The sequence below is a fragment of the Macaca nemestrina genome, chromosome 7, assembly GCF_043159975.1.
Source record: "Macaca nemestrina isolate mMacNem1 chromosome 7, mMacNem.hap1, whole genome shotgun sequence".
In the NCBI taxonomy this organism is placed as follows: domain Eukaryota; kingdom Metazoa; phylum Chordata; class Mammalia; order Primates; family Cercopithecidae; genus Macaca; species Macaca nemestrina.
The window spans coordinates 154874781-154899867 of record NC_092131.1 but is presented as its reverse complement, the minus strand read 5'-3'; the positions used below and the strand labels follow the sequence as shown (position 1 = coordinate 154899867).

The following is a 25087-nucleotide window of genomic DNA, read 5'->3' as shown; positions in this document are numbered from 1 at the left end:
AGAAAAATGTGTTGGTCAGCTTGCTGGCATTTTGCTACTGAATATAGGATTTAGGCTCAAGTAGACTTATAGGTTTTTGGCTTGATCTCTGAACGAGGACCTCTGATACAGAATCTGGAGTTTAATCATAATCATATCACTGAGGATGAGTAAATTATTTTACTTCCCTGGCTTTCAGGTTATTTTTAGGTAAAATGAAGGAACTGTAATGGAGCGATGATGAAGACTGAATACACTGGTGCAGTAAAGCACTTAGTACAGTACCTCTGGTTGCTTAGGAAATTTTATTTTCCTCCTTTCTTCATCTATAAAATCAAGGCTTTTCATGAGATTTCCTTTTTAAGATCATTTCCAACTTCAGCATTTAGTCTCAATATGATTTTATACATCATGCATTGGGATCTCCATGGAATTTTTGCATCTTGATATCTTATGTCACTAGAGGAATTTTAGTGCAACAAAACAGTGCTCTAATGCTGTTGAATATTAACATTTATTTTCTTACAATTAGTTAAAATTAGATTGCCTTGACTATGCAGAAAGGGGCAAATATTTGAATCATGTACATAATGATTGGTATTTGCCAAAAATTCAAATTCATTGATTAGTCAAGGCCAAACAGTTTGAGATCATCCAAGGATCTAGAGAAATTAACCCCGTTGTATGAATATATTTTCTTTGTAAATCCTACTGATGACTGTTTGGGGAAAATAGTGTATTAAAACATATATATGGTTCAGAGAGAAGTCTTTTAAGCCAAAACATTCTAAAAAGGTTTTGCTATAGTGTCCATCCAGACATTCTGAAAGGCAGGTTAGATGTGTCATCCTTGCTTAACCACTGAGGAAATTAAAACACCAAAAAGAATGAGAGCTTCATCTATTTCCTAGCAAGGAAGGAACCAAGCTGAGATTAGAAAGATTAGAATGCAAATGGCACTGTTATCTAGACTTAAATAAAACAATGTGTAACCCAAAATGTGTATTTACAAAATTTTTCTAGAGTTACATGACTCTATTGAAGTGTATTTTCCCTCTTACTATTCAATATTCCATTTAACTCTAGGAGACACCGTAAGAACCACAGAGTGTTAAACTTGGGGCTTGGAAATCAGAGTCTGTCCCTGAATTTCACAAAGGAAACGACTGACATCAAAAGAAGGCAAGGTACAGCTGTTCGCATTTTCAGGCCTGTGTGTAAGTGGTCACCACCTATGTGGTACAGAATGCGACATACTTTTGTCGTTGTTGTTGTTTCGTTTTTGTTTTTTTTAATTCTGGAAGCTTGATTTTGTTTGCTTGGAGCCACAGTAGGGTTTGTTCTCTTCATCTCCTCTTCCCCTTTCTCTCCCCTAGCTGATTTCCATGCATTCTGGTTTCAAATACATTCTAAGGCCAAGTACATTGAGGAGAAATAATGCATACATGACCCAGAGTGGAGCTTAACTTAGGTTGTCAAACTAACAGGCAGAGAGAAGAGAAAAAGAGGTAGGAAGTCACGGAGAGAGGGAAGAAGGAAATGATGGAAAAAAAGAACTTCTTAAAAATCAACCTGTGAAACAAAACACTGCTTGCCAAATATGTGTCTGGCTCCTGTGGACTTTCTAGTTCTGCCTGATTACACATTTCCCCAGTAGGTTCCTGAATCTAAAAGAATTTACCTAGCTGAATGTAGGGGCAGGTTGGATAGAAAAGTCTGTATAACACATGAATTTCCCTCCCTGTATTTCTGGCCCTTGTCCTTTGAGTTTCCTGGCAGCATCAGGATTACCCAATCTGTACCAGCTTTGTGTAAAGGAAGGAACATGAGTCTGGAGTAAGGCAGTCAGAGGTGTGAATTCCAGTTTTGTTATTTAGGACTGTGTGGTCTCGGACAAGTCCCTTGATGACTCTGGAATTTGAAACCCACCTTTAACATGGAATAAAGATAATTTCTTTTTTACAGTGTTCTGACTATAACAGATAATCCATTACAATGCCCTGAATCAGGGGCTATCTCAGATTAGGTACTTCATATTTACAAGGGATTACTATTAGTTGGTACAAAAGTAATTGTGGTTTTTGCCATTAAAAGCCATTACTTTTAATGGCAAAAACCACAATTACTTTTAATCCTTTTTTTAAAAAACATGCACTTGGCTATTTTGAGATATCAACCCATTTTTGCCTGATTATCTTAAATTACTGCCAGTAGCTGCTTTACCAAGGTTTTAAATGCAGAACAGCCACAGGATCCTCAAAGCTGAGCTGCTTAATCTGAATTTTCCTCCCAGTTGTTCCTTTGTGTTCTGCATAATACTTTGTAGACCCGGGTCAGGCTCAATCAAGTAAAACTTCATTCTGATGACTTAGGGTTGGTATGTGATGAAGAAGGAGCCATAGGGCATATGCATATTTATGAAAACTTGGGGGTCAGGCTGGAAGTTTTGTTAAATCTGCAAAAAACCAGATATTGCGTTAAACTACAAACTAATGATAGTTTTCTCAGGGGTTTGAAGGAGAAAATGTTATTGGTATCATTATGGTCAACTCTATGCAGGATTGGAAATATATCTCTTTTTAAATAATATTATTTCCAATTATAAAAGCAACCCCTGATCATTATACAAAATCTGGAAATTTTAAACAATAGAAGTGACTATCATTGACAGGAGAATACATTATATTTTAGTACAACTAGGTGAATATGCTGTGCATAGTAGAGATGTATACCTACTATGTAAACATTTCTTAGAGAACTGAGGTTAACCCCTATTATTAAACAGCTGTGGATCACAGTTTGTTTGAGGATGTACTAGCTCTATATTACATTCTTGAAACTTCACCATGTGTATGTTCAGCATCCTGAAAATACACACAACCACTTATGTACATTCACAAAGCTCTACTGAGCACTATTGCTTTGTGGGCTGCCTGAGAAATTGGAATCTCCAAACCTGAGTGGGTTTGGAATTTGAGAAGCCAACCAGTGAGAGATACAATTTGAGTACAAAAGGTGGAAGAGGATTCAAAGTAGAAGAAATAGCAAACAGTAAAACCTAGACTAGGAAAGTCCATTGTTGCATACCTAGACTTCACTCTCAAAATCTCCTTGCATCTCATAGCATCAACCCATGAAATGGTTATTTGTGTACCAATATAACTTCTTACATCATCATTATCTGTGTTAAATTTTAAGAGCCCAGGAGGCAAGAATTGGGGCAATTTGACTTTGTTTTTCATAATACCATGCAGAAATTGAAAAAAAAAATGCCTTGTAATGATTTTATCGGGACCCAGCCCTTAGGGGATTATTGATTTTAACTTGAATAGTTATGTGGTAGGAAGAAATGGAAGTTTTCATTAGGCAAATTCAAGTCAGTATTGTTTTGTTCGATATAAAACCGACAATAATAATTAGGATTTAAAACACACCAGGAAATAAGAAAAGTGGCAGAAAGTGTTTTTACTGCTCTGTGTACAATGCCTTGATATGGAAAATGATTTTAAATGGCAGAGCATAATAAAGCAGAGATCTCTGGTGTGTGAGTTTTAAGCTCTAGCAAATGGTGCTTTCTTGGGAAAAGAAAGCAATAGATATGTTGAGTGTTCTTGTTGAGTGCACTTGCCCAGTACTTGTAGAAGGACAGAATTTCATTCATCCGCTCATTCATTTATTTTTCATGAAAATGATTGTTGAGCACCTACCATGTTCTAGGCTGCATTCTACATGCTATGGATATAGCCATGGACAAAATTTGACAACAGTCCTTGCGTGGAGTTTACAATCTCAGTGGGGAAGGTGGAAAATAAACTAAATATATAATATGATAATCAGGTAGTGATAAGTGGTATAAATAAAAATAAGGCAGAGAAAAGGTTGGAGAGTATGTGGTTGTGCTAGTTTAGATAGCATATTTAAATGAAGGAGAGAGAAGAGTCAACAGTAACCTAAGGAAAATGAACCTTGGGGGCACGGACTGAACATTGGGAAGGGCCGTAAGAAGAGCTGAGGAACTTCGTGCTCAGAATAAAAAGGTCACAGCATGGATGAGTATGAGTGGCATGGACTTTAGAATCAGGTAGATCTGGATTTGAATCTTTTCCATTGAGCGAGAACTTTGTGACTTAGGCCAAATTAATTAAACTCTCTGAGTCTCTGTTTCATCATCTGCAAAGAAGAGTATCTTTTCTTCAGGGTTGCTAAGGATTTATCATGCATCAAAATGTATAAGCTTAGTTTTCATTCTAATATCCTCAATCGATTTCTTGATTATAAGCACATGTTATAAAGCACCTTACAGATATGATCTCATTTAATCCTCAGAACAATGTTGTGATGAATAGTACTATTACTTTCATTATACAGATGTGTGAAAACTTAGGCACAGAGAAGTAAACTTACTTGTCCAGGTTTGTACAGTTAAGTGATGGTGTCATGTTTAAATGCCCAAGAAACCTGACCCTGTCAGTAGTTCCGGTATCTGTTGTTGCCATCTTTATGTCCATGAGTACCCAAAGTTTAGCTCCCACTTATAAAAGAGAACGTGCAAAATTTGGTTTTCTGTTTCTGCAATAATTCGCTTAGGATAATAGCCTCCAGCTCTATCCATGTTGCTGCAAAGGACATGATTTTGTTTTTTTCAATGGCTGTGTGGTATTCCGTGGTATATACATACCACATTTTCTTTATCCAATCCGATATGGATGGGCACCTAGGTTAATTCCATGTTTTTGTGAATGTGTATAGTGCTGCAATGAATATACAAGTGCATGTGTCTTTTTGTGGAGTAATTTATTTTTCTTTTGGTATATACTCAAAAATTGCGTTTCTGGGACAAATGGTAGTTATGTCTTAAGTTCTTTGAGAAATCTCCAAGCTGCTTTCTACAGTGGCTGAGCTAATGTACCTTCCCTCCAACAGCGTATAAGTGTTCCCTTTTCTCCGTAGCCTTTTTAATAGTAGCCACACTGATGGGCTTTACTGTCCTCAGTTATGAAGTGAAGGCACTGGAAGAGATGGTCCCTCAACACCATCCATTCTTGTGTTCTCTGATCTATGGGCACAGTGAGGAAGAAGTAGGTGTTGTTTGAGAAGCAAGTCCGAACTCTCAGATGGGGCCAGAATATAGTTGTTTGTGAGTGTCAGCTTCTGGCTGCAGCACAGTATGATCTAGAGCATCTGTACTAGTAAGGAAGGTGTTCTGCTGTTATGTGTCCATTTTATTATTCACAGTGTCTTTCATGAACCTGCCAATTTTCTGCATGTTAAACATGGAATATAGTTTGGTGTGGACAAATTGGTGATCTTTGTCATGCTTATTCTGAAATTTTGATCCTCTTGTTTTCAGAGATCTGTTTGTATCCTGAACATTAAATACAGAAAGGTGAGAGAGGATTCTCAGCATAAGAAATTGCAAACACAGAGAGTAAATATCCATCAAGAAAAAAAATATTTGTGTACAGATAGCAGTAGTGGAATGGTGTGAGTGGAGAGGATAAGGACACAGGGACATCACAGAATTAAAAAAAATCATAAACATGCTTCGTGGGAATGGAAAAGTCATAAGACTCTGAAGCTTCTTTCGGGGGTCAGATGGTTTCTCACGACCTTTCCCCTGTCTTTCGGCTATATGCTCCTCTCTCAAGTATACATGAACTAATTTTAGCAACCTTTCAAAATACTTTAAATAAACAAGGCTGCCCTATTCTGGGTCCTAGCAGAGAACAAATTTACCCGAGACTGTTAAAATAAAAGATATATAGTGAGTGACTACCACCAGAGGTGTTGCCTGCATTAAGTGAATAATCAAGGGATAGAGATGCTTCCAGAAACAAGCAATTAGCCATGGGTGTCTCTAAGAGTGAAGGGGTGAAGAGAGAAAACATAGGGTTATTAGAGCCTAGTTGGGGCTGGATGCATGAAAGAGGAAGATTCAGCCAGTGGGAGCTAAAGCATGAGGGACACAAGTACAGCCTACGGTACGGGGCCGAAGGAAGGAGGGATGGATCAGGGAAGAAATCCTCCTATTATCTTATATGTTTGTAAACTAGAAATTCAACATAGTGATAGCCAAGGTGTCCAACAGGGTTGCATTCCTTTCTGATGATTCCAGAGAAGAATCCATTTCCTTGCTTTTCCAGCTTCTGGAAACTACTTACATTCCTTGACACATGGTCCCTTCCTCCATCTTTGTAGCCAGTAATGCAATAGAGTTGAGTCTTCTGACCCTTCTCCCATCATTACGTCTCTTTCTCTGACCACAGCTGGGAGACGTTCTCTACTTTTAAGATTTCATGTAAGTACCTTGGGTTCACCCAGATAATCTAGAATAATCTCTCTAACTCAATGTTCTTAACTCTAATCACATCTGCAAAGTCGCTTTTGCCATTCTGAGAATCAGGGCATGGACATCTTTTGGGGGCTGTTATTCTGCCTACTATGGCAGTCTCCTTGTGAGTGGATTTCCTTACAAGGCACATAGCAGGACAGAGAGGGAGAAAAGAGGTCTGAGTGTGTGGAGGTGGCCAAATGAAGAATAGCCAGCACAGAGGCAATCTGACATCTATTTCTCATCTCTAAAATGTACAAATAGGTTTAACTTAGTTAATTTTAATGTTATCAATCTATTGACTTTCATATTTATTCAGTTGTTACTTGACCACATATTATATAACTAGACCTTTGCTAACTGCAAATAGAAAAACTACACTAGAAATACAAGATCCAGTCTTTAGTCTGAGAAATGTATCATCTAACTAGGTCAAGGGCTGTTAGACCTGAAACGACTAATAAGAGAGTGAGGCCTGAGGTATTGGAGGAATGAGGAGAAAAGGGAGACGAGAAAGTTCTGTGGGAATCATGGAAGGTATTTCATGTGGGTTATTTAAATTCAGCTGAATCCTGAAGTGTGATTAGGGTTTGGGTTGTAAGAAGGGAGAAAACGTTCTGACAATCTAGAAAAATAAAGCAAAAAATGCTGGAATGAAAATATGAATTTTGCATATATTGTTTCTCCTATATAGCAAAAGTAAAAAAAAAAACAAAAACAATTGTCATCCATTAAATGGCAGTCATGCTCATAAAAATGTATAGAAGCCCACAGAGTATCATAAAGTTTAAGAAAATATGATTTTACATGAATTACTTAGGAATTATATTTAATATTCACTTCAGCTGACAGTGGAACTATAATAGTCATCACTGATAAACATACTCCTATTTGCTTTTTTATCTATCTATCTATCTATCTATCTATCTATCTATCTATCTATCTGTCTATGTATCTTCTATAAATCCGTAAATACTGTTTTTTTTTCTTTGTCTCATTTGACAGTGCTTAGTTTCTTCTAGTTCCCAACCTTCTAGTCTGTGTACATGTGTGTCATATTTGATTCTAAATATATGAGAAGAAATAGTCTAACTCAAAAAATGCCATCAGTCACTTTACCATTTGTGAGATTATCAGACCTTGTGGGGTCAACTAGTTTTTAATAACCCAGAATGTTTGCAGAGTGTAATGAGCTGGGAACTGTGTCAGACTTGAGGGTCATAGGCAAGGGAAGGATTTTTAGTCCCCTCCATTGACTATGGGGATGTGGACCTCCTCACCTCAGGTTCAAATCTATAAGATACATAAAATAATGACAGAGTTAATATGAGAAGCAAGTGGTTCACAGTAATGACATTGCTCCAAAAAATTCACAGTACCTTGTAAATACATGGTAGTCAGCCAGCTGAAGCATCATTACTTAAACATAGCCATAAACCCAGTAGAACCCAAAAATAGTTGTCAAAATATCAGCCCAATGAGAATCAGAGACAATTCATTCTTATTTATTCTTAAATCAAAAAAGATGCTCAGTTCCCCATATTCTAAGCTTTATCAACTTAGAAGCAAAAAAATTAAAAACTCTACAGGAAAGACAATAGCTATTATCCAAAAACGCAGTGTATCTCATTATCAGGAAACAAATGAGAAAAACATTTATGAAGAAAACCCTCAAAAGCAATGAAAGACAGATGCCTGTGGGATTAGGAAATCCCAGCATTTGCGGTCATTCCCTGTCCTATAGAAAGCCCAGTTTACCCCAAAGTGCCCAGAAGGCACCACTGTTTATATGTGCTGGAATAATAAATATTTGTAATGATTACATTAAATTACACAGAATGGTTAAATTCTGTTTGCTGTGATTTGCCTAAGACAACAGAGGTATACCTAATATATTCTAGAGATATGAATTCGAAATGATTAAAATTTTAATGACAGTGGGAGTCTTCTGCAGTTTTTTGGAAGACTTAGCTCTCAGATACTTAAGAGTTGTATTATATTATTCCATTGATTTACAATGTAGAATGTCAGACATGACAACCATTCATGTGTCTGACTCCCTAATAATTACAGAGTTGAGTAAGAGATAACAGTGGCCTCCAAATTCTGGGCATCCTGTCACTTCTCTTGGAGAATTTTGGCTTACTTTGGCTTTTAGAACTGGGGAACCTCAGTGTTATTACCAAAGTTGAGCAGCTTTATCGCATGGATGCTTAATAACAATTACCAAGTTCTGAAACTTCAGTTAAATAAGCGGACTAGGCCGGGTGCGGTGGCTCAGGCCTGTAATCCTAGCATTTTAGGAGGCTGAGGCGGGTGGATCACCTGAGGTCAGGGGTTCAAGACCAACCTGGTCAACATGATGAAACCTCATCTCTACTAAAAATACAAAAATTAGCCGGGCATGATGGTACATGCCTGTAATCCCAGCTACTAGGGTGGCTGAGGCAGGAGAATCGCTTGAGCCCAGGAGGCGGAGGTTGCAGTGAGCTAAGATCACACCACTGCACTCCAGCCTGCGTGACAGAGTGAGACTCTGTCTCAAAAACAAAGAAACAAACAAACAAACAAAACCAGTGGACTAGCTGTGATCTAGGACCTTATAGTTGGCATGCCTCATGACAGTTCACCTGTATTACTTATAGTTCATTTGTACTCTTATTAAATATTCATGAGTGCCTAGTGTCTGCAGGTCTCTGTGTTAGGCCCTGGGGATACAAAAATGAATGGTGGAATAACCTGAAAACAAAATCATGGTTTTATTTTTCTGTGGGTTCCTCATCAACTACCCCCCTACTCTCTACCCACCCCCCATGCTCCAAGAAGTTAAGGGAGATGGGAGTGTCCTGGGTTCTAGGCTTTCTTATGTTCTAAGAAAAGGTTCAAGTACTTGTGATTCAAGGAAGCACAGGGGTAGGCTGTGGACTAGGAGCCTAAATGTGCTGAATCTATTTCCCAGAAGGTGAAGGAACCAGAGAAAGGATGTCGGAAGAGGCAGCATAGAATAGATGGTGGCTAATCTTGAGAAACATGGTGAATAAAGGTCCTTAGCAAAAGGAAGCATAGGGAAAAAGATTCTGTGAGCAGAAGGGTTCTTGCCTTTTCTAGGACTATTTGAATTTAGTTAATAAATTAAGCCTCTCAGCTACAAGCTCAAAGGAGTAAAAACAGAGACCACTTCCCACATTTCCAGACAGTCTAATATCTTGGGATTATCAAACAATTCTGGGCCAGTGAGAGTCTCAGACGGCAGGCACCTAGTGAGGATTTGGAAGAAGATTTGATTTGAATTTAAAACACAAAATAAGATGGTATTTCATGTACCTCAGAGTTATGAAACAGATTCATATTCATTGCAAGTGACCAGGTCATGGATCCTGCTCTAGAGGAGCTTGTGGTCTACAAGGATCTTTTCTGCAAAATAAAACTGATCATTCTGTCAGATTTTTACTGGCAGGTTTTCTAATGTTCACAATAATCCTGAGACACAGGAATGATTGTCTGTATTTTATAACTAAAGGAACATCCACTATGATATATCTGTTAATGGAAGTGGATACAAGGCACAGAAGTAGCACAGAACAAGACATGACACACTGGATAACCATGGACCAACCTAACTCTCTCTGGGATGTCTAGACATAGAGCATTAAAAGAGAGAGAGAGAAAAAAACAACCTTTAGCAAATCCTGAAAGAAAACACTTTTGAATGCTATTGTAGAGGAATGGCTCCATTATGTGTATTTGTTTATAAACTTTCTTTACATAATTTTTCAAACATTTTGGAAATTGTATAAAATGAGTGACAGCTCCTTTAAATATCAGTTGCTATCACTAGCCCTCAGTTCAACTGAACGTTGTCTTTAAGAAGTGAAAGGAGTAAACGGTTTCTGCTGTGACTGAAAGGTCTGCTGTAGAAAGTGGAATGAACCACCCCAGATTGAGAGCTGAGGACCAGAGGGGACGAAGGTCACTGCATGGGGCTATCTTCTGTCACATGCCAAGTGCTATTTGACACAGTTGTGGAAACTCTAGCATGAATAGTTGCCATGTTTTTGCCTTAGGAATTTTCCAGTTACACTTTCAAAAAGGTGGAAGGATGACATGCAGCGAATCCTTTATTTGATTTATAATGTGGAAAGATAAGATTTTAAATAATTAATGCATTAAGAGGTTTTGGCACCTTGCTTCACATTTGCTTTTTATTTTCCATCTTGAAGCATCAGATCAAAGCTACCTAAAATCTGTCTTTGAGAGAGCAGCTCCCAGAGGTACCGGATACAAAGGGATAGGTCACAAGGTGCCAGAAACCCCCAATACAAGAAAAATTGCAGATAAAAGTAGTCAGAAGCCTTTCCTTTATGAAAAGCAGATTTCTAGTAAGATAGACTGTAGCAGTTCAGTTCACAATTCTAGCCTCCTTCTGAATTGCAGGCATCCTTTCTACAATATTCCTAACATAAAGGTTTTCCTGCCTCTGCTTGAACTTACCCTTTGTGAGGCAGATTTGTCATCAGGAAATCTGTCACCATGTAAGTTCTACTCATGACTCTTGTTTCTAGAGCATGGCGTATGATATCTACTCTAACTTCTATATGAAAGCCCTTAAATAATTTAAAGGTGATGTGATCCTTGTTCCCAAATACTTTAATTTAGGTTTCCTCAAACATGTCATATTGGCTGTTCTCTTCTGGATGTGCTACCATTTCCAATTTCCATCCTAAATCACGTATAAGAGACTCAAGATCTCTGACTTGGTTAGTATAGTAGAATTATTGCTTATTTTGTTCTTTATTTTTATTTTCAAATTAATGACTATGATCTTTTAAATAACACTTTATAAAAGTTCAAGTCATCCAAATAAATACAAAGAAAATAGCAACAACTCTACTTATAAAATATAGCTCAGCAATGTCTACTTATTTTCTTCTATATTTGTTATTATAGCTATTCCGATAGGTATGTAGTTATATTTTATTTTGGTTTAAATTTGTACTTCCCTGATTATATTAAAGATATTGAACTTCTGTTCATGTGTGTATTAATATTTTCCATTTGTATATCCTCTTCAGTGAGTCTCTTTTCATGTATTTTGTTCACTTTCTAATTGGATTTTTAAAAAAATTATTGAGTGTTGGGATTTCTTCATTTTAATTTTAATTTTGTTTATAATTGACATAATAATTGTATATGTTTATGCTGCATAGTATGATGTTTCAATACATGTGGACGTTGTACAGTAAGCAAATCAGGGAAATTAGCATGTCCATCACCTCAGACCTATATCATCTCTTTGTGGTGATAACTTTCATGATTTACTTTTCTAACTATCCTAAAATATACAACACACTGCTATGAACTATACTCACCCTACTATGTAGTAAAACATTAGAACTTACTCTTCATATCTAACTGTTACTTTGTATCTATTGACTTACCTCCTTTACTCCCCTCTCTCCACCCCTCAGCAGCCTTTAGTAGCCACCACCCTACTCTCTAGTTCCCTAAGATCGACTTTCCTAGATTCCACATGTGTGTGAGATCATATGATTTTGGTCTTTCTGCATCTGACTTACTTCACTTAACATTATGTCCTCCGGGTTTATCCATGTTATCACAAATGACAGGATTTCACACCTTTTTATAGCCGAATAGTGTCCCATTCTGTATATATGCCACATTTCCTTTATCCATTCATTCATTCATGGATACTTGTTGATTTCATCTCTTGGCTGTTATGAATAGGGCTGCAGTAAACATGGGAATGCAGGTATCTTTTTGACACACTGATTTCAAATCCTTTGGATATATATGTAGTAGTAGAATTATTGGGTTATATAGTAGGTCTATTTTTAATTGTTTTTTAGGAATTTCCATACTGTTTTCCATAATGGCTGTACTACTCTACACTCCCACACCAACAGTCAAGGATTCGTCTTTCTCCACATCCTCACCAGCATCCATTATTCCCTGACTTTATGATAATACCCATTCTAACTGGGTTGAGGTGATATTTCACTGTTTTGATTTGTACTTACCTAATGATCAGTGATGTTGAGAATTTTGTCATATACTTGTTAGCCATTTGTGTGTCTTCTTTGGGGAATATCCTGATATTTTGACCATTTTTAGATTACATTATTTATTTTTATTTAGATATATTTTTATTTATTTATATATATTTTATTTAGATATATTTTTAGATAAACATTATTGAGTTTTTTGCTACTGAGCTTTTTGAGGTCCTTATATGTGCTGCATGTTAAACCCTGTTAGATGCATAGTTTGCAAATATTTTCTCCCATTTTGTAGGTTGTCTCTTTGCTCTGTTTTTTTTTTTTTCTTTGCTATGCAGAAGCTTTTTGGTTTTGATGTAATCCCATTTGTCTATTTTTGCTTTTGTTACCTGTGCTTTTGTGGTCCTATCCAAAACAATACTCACCCAAGGAAATGTCATGAAGCATTTCCCAAGTGTTTTCTTTCAGTAGTTTTATAGTTTCAAGTCTTGCATTTAAATATGTAATTGATTTTGTGTTGATTTTTGTATAAGGTGAGAAATAAGGGTCTAGTTTCCTTCTTCTGCATGTGGATATCCAGTTTCCCAGCACCAATTATTGAAAAGACTGTCTTTCCCCAATGCATGTTCTTGGCACCTTTGTCAGAAACGATTCGGCGTGGATTTGTTTCTGAGTTCTCTATTCTATCCCATTGGTCTGTGTGTCTGATTTTTTATGCCAGTACTATGCTGTTTGGGTTGCTGTTGTTTTCTAGTATATTCTGAAGTCAAGTAATATGATTCTTACAGCTTTTTTCTTTTGTCCAAGATTGCTTTGGCTATCCAAGGTCTTTTGTGCTTCCATACGAATTTTAGGAGTGTTTTTTCCATATCTGTAAAGAATGTCATTGATACTTTGACAGCAATTGCGTTCGATCTGTACATCACTTTCGGTAGTACAGACATTTTAGTGATATTAATTCTTTCAGACCTTGAACATTGAATATCTCTCTATTTCCTTGTGTCCTCTTCAATTTCTTCCTTCAGTGTTTAATAGTCTTCATTGTAGAGATCTTTCAGCTTCATGGTTAAATTGATTGCTAGGTATTTATTTTTTTGGTAGCTTTTGGAATTACTTTTATTTCTTTTTGGGCTATTTCATTATTGGTGTTTAGTAATGCTACTGATTTGTGTATTTTTTGAATTCATTTATTAGTTGTAATAGTTTTTGGTGAAGTCTTTGAGATTATATATGTGTATGATTGTGTTGTTTGAAAACAGGAACAATTTTACTTTCTCCTTTCCCATTTGGATGCCGTTTCTTTCTTTCTCTTGCCTAATTGCTCTGGCTGGTACTTGTTGAATGAAAGCGGTAAGAGAGGACATCCTCATCTTGTTCTAGATCTTAAAGGAAAAACTTTTAGCTTTTGCCTGTGCAGTATGTTATTAGTTGTGTGTTTGTCATATGTGACCTTTATTGTGTTGAGGTATGTTCCTTCTATACCTAATTTGTTGAGTGTTTTTATCGTGAAAGATGTTGAATTTTATTGAATGCTTTCTCTGCATCTGTTGAAGTGATCATATGGTTTTTGCTTTGTTTCTGTTAATGTATCATGTTTGCTGATTTGCCCATTTTGAATCACCCTTGCATCCTTGGGATGAATCCAGCTTGGCTATGGTGAATAATCTTTTTAATGTGCTGTTGGATTTGATTTGCTAGTATTTTGTTGAAGATTTTTATGTCTGTGTTCATCAGGGATATTGGCCTGTGGTTGTGTGTGTGTGTGTGTGTGTGTCCTTGTGTAGTTTTGGTACCAGTGTAATGCTGGCCTTGTGGAATGAGTTTTGAAGTACTCCCCCTTCTTGATCTCTTTGGAAAAGCTTAAGAAGAATTGGCATTAGTTCTTTAAATGTTTGGTAGCACTCAGTAGAGATGTACCATCAGGTTCTTGGCTTCTATTTGATGGGAGAACCTTAATAACTGCTTCAGTCTTGTCACTCATTATTGGTCTTTTCAAGTTTTCTATTTCTTTATGATTCAATCTTGGTAGGTTGTATGTGCCAAGGAACTTACCCATTTTTTTCTAGATTTTCCAATTTGTTGGTGTACAGTTGTTCATAATAGTCTCTTGTGATCATTGTATTACTGTGATGTCAGTTTTAATGTTTCCTTTTTCATCTCAAATTTTGTAAATTTGTGTCTTCTCTCTTTTTTCTTAGAGTAGCTAAAAAATGTGTCAATTTTACTTATTTTTTAAAAAAAACAACTCTTTGTTTCATTGATCTTTGTATTTTTTTAATCTCTATTTTGTTTATTTTTGCTTTGATGTTTGCTATTTTTCTCCTTGTACTAATTTTGGGTTTAGCTTGTTCTTGTTTTTCTAGTTCCTTGAGACATAACATTAGGTTGTTAAAGACCTTTCTACTTTTTTGATATAGGAGATTTCTTTATATATTTTGATACTAGTCATCATATATGTGTATTGTAATTATTTTCTTCCAGTCTGTAGTTTGTCTTTTTATCCTCTCAATGTGATCTTTCACAGAGAAAAAAAGTTTAAAAATTTTTATCAAGAGTTTTTAATTGTGTCAGTTTTTCTCTTTATGGATTATTAAGTGTAAAGTATAAGAATTCTTTGAATAGCCCTAAATCTCAAAGTTTATATTGTGTTTTACATTCGTGTCTGTACACTATTTCAAGTTAATTTTTCTGTAAAGTTTGAGGTTTAGATTGAGGTTCAAAATGAAACTGTTACCAATGGATATCCCATTGCTCCAGAAGCCATATATTGAAAAGGCTGTCTTTGCTCTCTTGAATTGCTTTTTCACCACTCTAAAATATGTGCGGAGCATTTTTTGTGTAGGTCTATTTCTGAGTTTCTTGGTCTATTCCATTAATCTATGTGTCTGTTTCTCTACTAACACCACAATATCTTGATTATAGTAGCTATATAATAAGCCTTAATATTGGGTAGAGTTATTCTTCTCACATTATTCTTCTCTGTCAAAATTGTTTTAGCTATTTTAGGACTGGGGTCTTACCACATAAATTTTAAAATAACCTTGTCTGTTACTAAAAGAAAAATTTCAAAAATGTACTGAGATTTTGATAGAAGTTGCATTAAACCTGTAGATCAACTTAGGGAGTATGGACATACTATGTTGAGCTTTCCAATCCATAAATATGGTATGCCTTTCAGTTTATTCATGTTCTCTTTCTTTTATTATCATTTTGTTATTTTCCACATACAGGTCTCATACTAGTTTTGTTAAGTGTATTCTTATGTACTACATGTTCTTTGGAGCAGTTACAATTTTTCAAAAATTACAGTTACCATGTGCACATTTTTAATATAAAGAAATTCTGTTGATTACTGTGTTGATCTTGTATTTTGTGACCTTACTGAAAGCATTTAATAATTCTAGGCCAGGTGCGGTGGCTCACACCTGTAATCTCAGCACTTTGGGAGGGCAGGGTGGGCAGATCATGAGGTCAGGAGTTCGAGACCAGCCTGACCAACATGGTGAAACCCTGTCTCTACTAAAAATACAAAAATTAGCTGGGCTTGGTGGTGCACACCTATAATCCCAGCTACTCAGGAGGCTGAGTCAAGAGAATTGCTTGAACCCAGGAGGCAGAGGTTGCAGTGAGCTGAAGTCGTGCCATTGCACTCCAGCCTGGGTGACAGAGTGAGACTCTGTCTCAAAAAATAAAAATAAAAAATTCTAAAATATTGTGTATGTATTTATTTGAAGTTTCTATGTATTCCATCATGTCATTTGCAAATCAGAACAACATAATTGTCTTTCCAATCAATATGATTTAATTTATATTTCTTACCTTATTATACTGTCTTGACCTTTCAGTATTTTGTAGAATAACAGTGAGGAGAACAGAAATTCTCTTCTTTTTCTTTAGGTAGGAACTTCAATTATTGATTTGAAACTTTCCTCATATCTAATGTAAGTCTTTAGTGTTACCAGTTTCCCTCTCAGCACTGCTTAAGATACATATCACATATTTTGATATGTTTGATTTTCATTTGAACTCAGTTATATGTGTTTTCAGTAGACTTTTTCTTTGAACTATGGATTATTTGCAAGTGTGTTGTTTAGAGGTTTTCCTGCTGTCTTTCTGTCATTGGTTTCTAGTTTGATTCCATTAAGTCTGGGTAACACAATTTGTATGATTTCAATTCTTTTAAATTTGTGAAATTGTGTGTGTGTGTGTTTTAGTATAGGATATGGGTCTATCTTGGTAAATGTTATGTGAGAACTTGAAAAAAAAAACCTATGTACTCTGCAGTTTGGAAGTGAATTGTTCTATGTATGTCAACTAGATTCTGTTGGTTGATTGGGTTCTTCAGATCATCTGATTTTTCTGCTGAAGAAGAGTGTTAATGTTCCCAACTATAATTATAGATTTGTCTGTTTCTCCTTTCAGCTTATCAGTTTATGCTTAATGTATTTTGAGGTTCTGTTTTTTAGTGTATACACATTTAGAAGAATTTTATTTATTTATTTATTTATTTATTTATTTATTTATTTTTTGAGACGGAGTCTTGCTCTGTGCCCCAGGCTGGAGTGCAGTGGCGCAATCTCGGCTCACTGCAAGCTCCGCACCCCCCGGGTTCACGCCATTCTCCTGCCTCAGCCTCCCGAGTAGCTGGGACTACAGGCGCCTGCCACCTCGCCCGGCTAATTTTCTTGTATTTTTAGTAGAGACGGGGTTTCACCGTGTTAGCCAGGATGGTCTCGATCTCCTGACCTCGTGATCCGGCCGTCTCGGCCTCCCAAAGTGCTAGGATTACAGGCTTGAGCCACCGCGCCCGGCCAGAAGAATTTTATTTTTATTGATTAATCATTTGTCATTATATTTATCTCTAATAAATTTCTTTCCTCTGTAGCCTACTTTATAGGATATTAATATAGCCACCTGAGCATTTTTGATTAATGTTTATATATCTTGTTCCATCTTTTTATTTTTGATTTGAAGTAGGTTTTCCATGCTTCACTTAAGGTGGGAAATTTTAAATATCAGAGCTTTCTTTGTTAGCAGCATATAGTTATACAATTTATTTAAATCTGCAATGCCAATCTTTTTTTAATGGATGTGCTTAGACCACACATTTAAGATAATTACTAATATGTTAGAACTGAATATATTTTGATGATTAGTTTTTATGTGTCAATTTGACTGAATTAAGAGATGCCCAGATAGGTGGGTAAAACATTATTTCTGGGTGTGTTTGTGAGGATGTTTCCAGAAAAGGCTCGCATTTGAATCAGCAGACTGAGTAAAGAAGATAAAGATAATACTAATCATATGTACAGGCATCATCCAATCTACTCAGGACCCAAATAGAACGAAAAGGTGGAGAAAGAGTGAATTCTGTCTCTCCCCTTGAGCTGGGACAGCCATGTTTTCATGCCCTCAGACATCAGATCTCCTGGATCTCAGTACTTTGGTCTCTAAGACTTATTGCAGTATTATTACATGCCCTACCCTCCCTAACCCCCTCTCCAGTTGCCTTTGGACTCTGAATTGTGCCACCAAGTTTTCCTTGCCCTCCAGCTTGCAGACAGCAGATGGTGGGGCTTCTCTGCCTCCATAATTGTGTGATCTAATTCCCATAATAAATATCATACATATTTATTATCATATAAATACACTTGGCTCTGTTTCTCTGGGGAATCCTGACTAATATATATTTTTATATTTTCGATGTCATTTTATTCTTTGTTTTCCACTTGTTTCCTTTCATCCTCCGTTTTTCTTTCTTGCCTTCTATGTATTACTTAACACTTTTTAAGAATTTCATCTGTATTTATTTAATGTTTTTGAGTGTATATTTTTGTAGAGTTTTTGTAGGGGTAGCCCCCTGGGTATTACAGTATACATATGTGATTTACTCTATGCATATGACCATTTTACCACTTCGAGTGAAGTGTAGGAAGCTTTCTTTGGTTTATGTCCTTATATCTTTCTCACTTTTAAATATCATTTTCTTGCATGTCAGATGAAGTTATAACTTTTATTTCAGTCATCAAATCTGATTTACAAAAATAATGAAAGGAGGATAGTCCCCTGGATGTATCCATACTTCTGCTCTTCCCATTGTTCATTCTTCCTTCCCAATGCTCCAAGATTCCTTTATTTATGATTACCTTTTTGTTTAAAGAAGTTGTTTTAGCCAGTCTTTAAGGACATGTCTGCTCATGACAAATGGACAGATTTTTTACACTTCTTTAGTGTCTGAGGAGATCTTTGTTTCCTTTATTTTTCTGAAGGATAATTTTGCCAGATATAAAATTTATAGTTGAGAGTACTTTTTTTTTTCCCCAGCACTTGAAAAATGTGGTGCCCCTTTCTTCTGGCCTCTCTGGTTTCTGATGAGAAATCCAACTGTCATTCAAATTGTTTTCCCCAATAGGTAGTGTGTCATTTCTCTTTGACTGCTTTCAAAATTTGTTCTTCATCTTAGAGTTTTCAGAAGTTTAATGATGATAATTCTTGGTATGTATTTCTCTGGATTTAACTTATTTGGTATTACCAGAGGCTTGAATCTGTACACTGGGTTTTTTACCCAAATTTGGAAAGTGTTCAACTGCAATATATGCAAATATTCTTTCAACTCCATTCTGATTCTCCTTTTGGTAGCTATTGATGATATGAATGTTGAATTTTTTGTCATTGTCCCATAGGCCCCATAGGCTGTGATTTTTTTTTTTTTTTTTTGAGACGGAGTCTCGCTCTGTTGCCTAGGCTGGAGTGCAGTGGCGGGAGATCTCGGCTCACTGCAATCTCCGCCTCCCGGGTTCACGCCATTCTCCTGACTCAGCCTCCCGAGTAGCTGGGACTATAGACACCCGCCACCACGCCCGGCTAATTTTTTTTTTTTTTGTATTTTTAGTAGAGACGGGGTTTCACCGTGTTAGCAGGATGGTCTCGATCTGCTGACCTTGTGGTCCGCCCGCCTCGGCCTCCCAAAGTGCTGCAATTACAGGCATGAGCCACCGCGCCCAGCCAATTTTTTTTTTCTTTTTTGTTTTTGAATAGTTTATTTTGTCTTTGTTGTTCAGATGGGGTAAATTGAGTAAATTATATCGATCTCTCCTCAAGTTCATTGATTCTCTCCTGTCATCTCTATTGTGTTATTGAGCCCATTTAGCATGTTTTTTTTTTTTTTTTTTTTTTTCCTGTTTTGGTTATTGTATTTCTCAGTTCTGTGATTTCTATTTGGTTCTTTTTATAAAACTTATAATTCTTTGCTGATATTTTCTGTATTTGTTTCAAGAGAGTTTATAATTGATTTTTTAAAAATATTATACCTTCAAAATCCTTCTCAGATAATTTCAATTTCTGATTCATCTCATCTTGGTGCTGTGTCAGTGCTTGTCTTTTCTCATTCAAGTTGGAATTTTCCTGGTTCTTGGTATGGGGTAATTTTCTGTGGCATCCTGGACATTTTGTCTATTATGTTAGAAAGCTCTGCATCTTATTTAAATTTTTATTTTAGCAAGTAGTCATCTTGTATAGGTTTAACATGCACGTTCTGGCCTATTTTGTGGGTTTTGGTTCCAATCATACCTTAATTTTCATGGTCTTTGTGATATTATTTAGGCCCTATTGGTTTAGTTGGTGTACTGCGGACCCACTGATCCATGCTAGTACTGCCTGAGGTGGTAGAAGTTCTTTCCCCACCAGCAATCCCAGTGTCTTCTAGAGGGGAAAAGAAGTCTCAAAGATTTATCTGATGTGATAGGATTTTTCTACCTGTGTTGTTCATTCAGTCATTGTGATGTCTCTGTACAGGTTGAAGGGATCTCAGGCCCATGGGGCAAAAGAGGCTGCCATGGTGAGCCACTTGAGGAAATGTCTGTCTTGCTTGTGTTTGTGATTGTCCTGGTATTTCTTAGAGGGCAGAGATGGAATGGGGGAATTTAAAATGTGGGAGGGAAAAATAGTGCTTTCCTATTGATCCTTTTTGCTAGTGGTGCCAGTCTCATCTGGTGTTATCAGAGGGACAGTGAGCCTAACTGGCTACCTTTTGTTGCAGTTTTGCATCAGAAAATATTGGGGGTGGTTAGGCTTTTTCTGTTGGGAGGAGGGACCTAAGGTACCATATTGCTTTGCTGTTCCTTCATTTCTGCTGTCCCAGACAATTTCCCTTCTTAACATTTTAGAGTTATCCTTTGGTGGACTCTGGATATTATTTCCAGGGTTTATAATTGTACACAGCAATGAGGAACAGGGAGAAATAAGTCTATGCCAGAAGTCCAGCTAGTGCTATTTTTAATTTGCTGTGTGGCTTATTTTACTGAGTTTTGCCTTGTTTGTTCATTCATGTGTTTGATTATTTTTGTCTAGTGCTCCCCATTTTATTAATAACCTGAGATAGACGGAACCACGTCTGTTTTGCTCTCTGTTGTATTGGTAGCACCTGTAACCCGACCTGCCAAGTTAGGTAAATATTACTAAAAATTATTTCGTTTGCTTTCCTCTTGGTTTGTGCTTCTGATTTCCTTTTCTAAAGCCAGGTTTTCTTTAAAAAAGTGCATTATTTTCCTTTTCTTTAGAAACTATAATTTTCTGAGGTATGTAGAATTTTTAGTATTTAAATGCATTTGGTCTGAGCTCTATTTTATTTGATTTTGCTTTTTAATGGCTTCATTGATATATACATCACCCATTTAAAGTGTATAATTTAATAATTGTAAGTATATTGACAAATATGTCCAACCATAGCCATGGTCGATTTTAAAACATTTTCATCACCTCCTAAAGGAAACCTTTACCCTTTAGCTATCACCTATTGACCTCCTTATTTCCTCCTCCCCAGGTCTAAGAAACTAATGAATTCCTTTCTGTTTCTATGGATGTGCCTATTTTTTACAGTTCATGTCAATAGAATAATATAATAGTAGTGTTTTCTGACTATCTTCTTTCACTTAGCATAAAGTTTTTGAGGTTAACTCATGTTGTTGTATGAATCAGTACTTCATTCCTTTTTATGGCTGAATAAATTTTCATTATATGAATATACCATATTTTTCCTATTGTTTGTCTGTTCATCAGGTGGTGTACATTTGAGTTGTTTTCACCATCTTGCTACTATGAATAATGATACTGTAAACAATCTTATATAGAACCAGTGTACAAAAATCACTAACATTCCTATACACAAAAAACAGTCAAACTGAGAACCAAATCAGATACGAACTCCCATTCACAAATGCCACAAAAAGAATGAAATATCTAGGAATACAGCTATCTAGGGAGATAAAAATCTCTACAAGGAGAACGACAAACCACTGCTCAAAGAAATCAGAGATGACACAAATAAATGGAAAAACATTTCATGCTCATGCATGGGAAGAATCAATATCATTAAAATGGCCATACTGCCCAAAGCAATTTATAGATTCAATGCTATGCCTATTAAACTATGTATTAGTCTGTTCTCACAATGCTATGAAGAAATACCCAAGATTGAGCAATTTATAAAGAAAAGAGGTTTAATTGGCTCACAGTTCCATTATGGCTGGGGAGGCCTCAGGAAATTTACAATCATGGTGGAAGGCATATCTTCACGGGGAGGCAGGAGAGAGAATGAGGGCTGAGCAAAGGGGGAAGCCCCTTATACAACCATCAGATCACATGAGAACTCATTCACTATCATGAGAATAGCATGGGGGAAACAGCCCTCATGATTCAATTATCTCCACCTAGTCCCACTCTTGACACATGGGGATTACTACAATTTAAGGTGAGATTTGTATACAGACACAGGGCCAAACCGTATCAAACTACCATTGGCATTTTTCATAGAACTAGAGAAAACTATTTTAAAATTGATATGGAACCACAAAAGAGCCCTAATAGCCAAGACAATCCTAGGCAAAAAGAACAAAGCTGGAATCATCATGCTACCCAACTTCAAACGATGCTACAGAGCTACAGTAACCAAAACAGCATGGTATGGGTACCAAAACAGACACATAGACAAATGGAAGAAAATAGAGAACTCAGAAATAAGGTCATACACCTACAACTATCTGATCTTTGAATAACCTGAGAAAAACAAGCAATGGGGAAAGGATTCCCTATTCAATAAATGGTTCCAGGATATCTGGCTAGCTGCAGGCGGAAGATTAAAACTGGACCCCTTTTTTACATCATATACAGAAATCAACTCCATGTGGATTAAAGATAAATGTAAAACCCAAAACTATAAAAACCCTGGAAGATAACCTAGGCAATAGCATTCAGGACCTAGGGATTGGAAAAGATTTTATGATAAAGATGCCAAAAGCAATTGCAACAAAAACAAAAATTGACAAATGGATTCTAATTAAACTAAAGAGCCTCTGCACAGCAAAAGAAACTATCAACAGTGTAAACAGACAACCTACAGAATGGGAGGAAATGTTTGCAAACTATACATCTGACAAAGTCTAATATCCCACATCTGTAAGGAATTTAAACAAATTTACAAGAATAAAAAACACAACCCCATAAAAAAGTGGGCAAAGGAAATGAAAGACACTTTTCAAAAGAAGGCATACGTGAGGCCAATAATCATCTGGAAAAAAGGCTCATTACTGATTCATCAGAGAAATGCAAATCAAAAGCACAATGAGATACCATCTTATACCAGTCAGAACAACTATTATTAAAAAGTAAAAAAATAACAGATTCTGGCAAGGTTGTGGAGAAAAAGGAGCACATATACACTGCTGGTGGGAGTGTAAATTAGTTCAACCATTGCGGAAGATGGTCAATCATTGAGGAAGATAGTGTGGCAATTCCTGAAAGACCTAAAGACAGGGTACCTTTTGACCCAAAAATCCCATTACTAGGTATGTACTCAAAGGAATATACATAATTCTGTTATAAAGATACATGAATGCATGTATTCATTGCAACACTATTCACAATAGCAAAGACGTGAAATCAACCTTAATGCCCATCAGTGACAAATTAGATAAGGAATATGTTGTACATCTACAATATAGAATATTATGTGGCCATGAAAAAAACAAGGTCATGTCCTTTGCAGCAACATGGATGGAGCTGGAGCCCATTATCCTTAGCAACCTAACACAGAAACGAAAAAAGCACATACTATGTGTTCTCACTTAAAGTGGGAGCTAAACGATGAGAACACATGGACACATAGAGGGGAACAGCACACACTGGGACCTACTGAAAGGGTGGCAGGAGGGAGAAGATCAGGAAAAATAATTAATGGATCCTAGGCTTAATATCTGGGTGATGAAATAATCTGTACAACAAACCCGCATGACACAAGTTTACTTATATAACAAACCTGCACATTTACCCCGGAACTTGAAAGTTTTTTAAAAAAAACTTGTACAAGGTTTTTGGGAGACTTGTATTTTAATTTCTCTTGAGCATATACCTTAGTAATTGAATTGCTGGGTTATATGCTAACTTCATGTTTAATCATTGCAGAAGTGACAGAATAATTTTCAAAGTAGCGGTACCATCTTACATTCCCATCAGCAGGGTATGAGAATTCTCTCTCTCCATATTCTCTTCAACAATTGTCATTGTATATATGTGTATGTGTGAGTGTTTTATCATAACCATTCTTGTTGTGTTTCCCTGGCTAGAACTTCCAGTACAATATTAAATAGAAATAGCAAGAGTGGATACCTTTGGTTTCTTTCTTTTTTTTAGAGTGAAAGCATCTAGTCTTACCGTTAAATATGATGCTACCTGTGGGTTTTTCATTAATGTTCTTTATCAAGTTGAAGAAGTTCCCTTCTATTCCTAGTTTGTTATGTATTTTTGAAAAAGTATATCATGAAAAAGTATTGGATTTTGTTAAATACTTTTTCTATGATTTTTGAGATAATCTTTAAAAACTTTTTCTCTATGGATTTAGGCTGATGTATTGCTTTAACTGATTTTTGGGAGTTAACACAGCTTTGCATTCATGGGATAAATCACATTTGATCGTGATGCACAATTCTTTAATATGTTGCTGGATTCAGTTTGCTAGAATCTTCTTGAGGATTTTATATCCACGTACATGAGAGATACTGGTCTGTAGTTTCCTTTTCTTGTGATGTCTTTGTCTGATTTTGGTGTCAGAGTGACACAGGCCTAAAGGAGTTAGCTGGGATGTGTTCTCTTCCCTTCCATTTTTGGAAGATTTTGTGAATAACTGGTATTAATTCTTCTCTAAATATTGTGTTAATACAATAAAATAGGGAAGCCATCTAGGCCTTGACTTTTATTTCTGGGTGGCTTTTTTATTGATAATAAATCTCTTCATTCATTATAGTTTATTCATATTATTTCTCTTGAGTCAGTTTTGGGAGTTTGTATCTCTGTAGGATTGTATCCATTTTATTTAAGTTACCTAATTTGTATTTCAGTTATTGTACTTTGCAACTGTAGAAGGCCGATGTGATTTTTAAAAATAATTTATATTTCTTTATTAATATTCTCCGTTTGATGTGAAATTGTCCTCATACTTTTTTTTTAAACTTTAATTATGGTTTCCTTTAGTTCTTTGGACATACTTATAATGGCTACTTAAAAATCTCTGTTAAATCTAACATCTATTTACTCTCATGGGAAGTTTTTGTTAACTTATTTTTCTTTGTATTTATTTCTTTTTCTTTTCAATGTATAAATTATAGTTTCCAGTTGCTTTGCATGCCTCCTAATTTTTTTGTTGGAAACTAGACATTTTAGATAATAAATTATAGCCATTTGGGGTACTGATTCCCCCACTGTGAGGATT

At 36.1% G+C, this 25087-nt stretch overlaps 1 protein-coding gene across 4 annotated transcripts in view; it reads left to right on the top strand.

Moving 5' to 3' along the window:
- LOC105490833 (semaphorin 6D) overlaps positions 1 to 25087 on the top strand; it is a 591034-nt gene that overhangs the window by 62340 nt on the left and 503607 nt on the right. For 2 of the 4 annotated variants that reach the window (XM_071066905.1, XM_071066902.1), the window contains exon 2: positions 1066 to 1166. The exons of the other annotated variants lie outside the window; for them this stretch is intronic. The gene's annotated coding sequence lies outside the window, so the exon portion shown is untranslated. The remainder of the gene's footprint in view (positions 1 to 1065; positions 1167 to 25087) is intronic. 4 annotated transcript variants of the gene reach the window in all.